Source organism: Stegastes partitus, unplaced genomic scaffold (genome assembly GCF_000690725.1).
Source record: "Stegastes partitus isolate 25-593 unplaced genomic scaffold, Stegastes_partitus-1.0.2 Scaffold2544, whole genome shotgun sequence".
Lineage (NCBI taxonomy): Eukaryota > Metazoa > Chordata > Actinopteri > Pomacentridae > Stegastes > Stegastes partitus.
The window spans coordinates 1-2,177 of record NW_007580275.1 but is presented as its reverse complement, the minus strand read 5'-3'; positions in this window follow the sequence as shown (position 1 = coordinate 2,177).

Below are 2,177 nucleotides of genomic sequence, written 5' to 3'. Positions count from 1 at the left end.
CCACTGCCCCGGCTGGACTGCTGCAAAGGATTCAGGTGAAACTCGTAGAGCAAAAAAAAACGTCCCATATGCAATATTGTCATGAACAAAAGAAATTTAAAAAGGCACATAGAAAGGAAACACACGGGCAAACATAAGGCATAACAGCAACTTCCCATCTTCAGAGTGAAGGTATAGATCCTGAGAATGGAGTCTATACTGTCGACACATCTTTTCTGGGCACCAGTATTCCTTTGCATGTCCAGAAGAAGGTGTGGGGTGAAAGTCAGCATGTTTGTCAGCTGAGTGCCAGGCAAACATGGAGCTGGCATGGCAGAGTGGAATCAAAGCATATCAGTGTGTACATCTCAAGTCGATGCCGTACTGTACATCGTATGCTTCTTCTGCTGTGCTATTGGCAGAAACACTACGATGGTGAGCAGTAGGTGGTTTGGTCTTGATCTGCAAAATCTTGCTGAACAAAACCATGTACCTCTTTCTGTTCATTCAACAATTGGAAACCCTAAATCAACTAAATACATGTCGATTTCTGAGCCCACAGTTTCGTATTATAGTCGGCTCCGAAGAGTCATGATGTCATATGACAAAAAAACTTCATGGCGCAGTCCTTGTGCAAAGACAAAGAGATCCTGCCTCACAAAGATGCTGCCAAATGGCACTTATTTCAGACACATCATGAACTGTTCGGGAAAGTCCAGAGGACTGAGGAAGTGGAATACCAGAGTACCCCGGCATCAACAACAATCAAAGACAGTCATGATGAGGTTGACGATGAAAGACGTGGCTCAGTACCTTCTAAAGAACAAGAAGTTACCTGCTGTCCTGCCAGAGCAGTTTAGGCTTCCATCAAAGGAGAAACAATACCCAAAGCACCTTATTCCAGAGGAGGTGATGTGCCAGCACTGCCCAGCGACCCAGTCCTCATCACAAACAAGGCAAAAATTCTAACCGGTTCCAGTGTTGTTGACGGTACGTCAGAGATGTCAGTTTATGGATATGTTATTGCAAGTTATTACAAGTGACGATGGTAGATTGTCTTTACTTACAATCGTCATTTTTTGTGCTGTGACTGATATAATTCTTGTTCAGTCTTTGGATTTCCAGATGTCTCCACTTACTGTAAATCATGTTTTCAATGTGGAACCTTCTGCCGGTACCAGGAGTGGAAAGATGGCCGCCACAGTTTCAATGAGCGGATAATCCTTGATCTCCCTTTATGCCTTACGATGAGAAACATGCTGCAAGTAATTTCTGATCTAAAAAACTTACGACTACTTTCTGAGTGGATTATTTATTTTGTTATATGCAGAAACGCACTAATAATTTTTACAGTACATGTGGTTTATCATGATGTTTCCTCTTTCGGTCCATACTGCAGTGAGCCGAGTGGTCGAATATTTGGAACTGACCACAGGATTACAATACCCATCTGCTGATGCAGTCCTCCATGGGTATCTTCACTTTGAAGCCCTGACAGACCATGACCATGAATATTCATGTGTGACATGTGGTGATCATCCACCAGTGGTCGTCATGGACCTCCACAAAAAGGGAGTCGTCCATTGGTCAGGTAAAGATGCTTTCATAGAATAGACAGTGTTCATTACAGACTGGATTTCTCTCTGAATTCACATTTTGTGTCATATTTTCACATTATTTCTTTAGTAAGTGACCTTCCACAACCCCAGAAGGCTTTAATGGAGACACTTTCAATGGAAAGGATTGGCCGAGGATTTGCAACAAGTACTAACGAATACTTTGTAAATTTGTCAGTGACTGAGAATCGAGATGAACATATCAGCATAAGCAGAATGTTCCAAAACATGTTTGCATTTCTCAGGATGCCAGTTAACTTCAACTCTAACATGTACTGATGTAGTTTTATTTTCATATATCCAAAGGTCACCAAAGCAATCCATTTGCAGTTCTGCCAACTTTTCATTTTTGGCCACCATGGATTGGCAAGAAAACCCGCAAACTGTGTCCTTAACACAGAATGTCAGAAGGTCTGTCCACCAAAGCAAGCTGAGGTCTGTGAAATCACAGCCACAGGAGAGCAGCTGAGAGACGAACTCAGCAAGCAGAAGGTGAAGACACCATCTAAAACACATTATTAGGGTCCGAGCACCCAAAAGGGTGCGAAGACCCTATTGGAACTGCTCGGATTATTATTATTA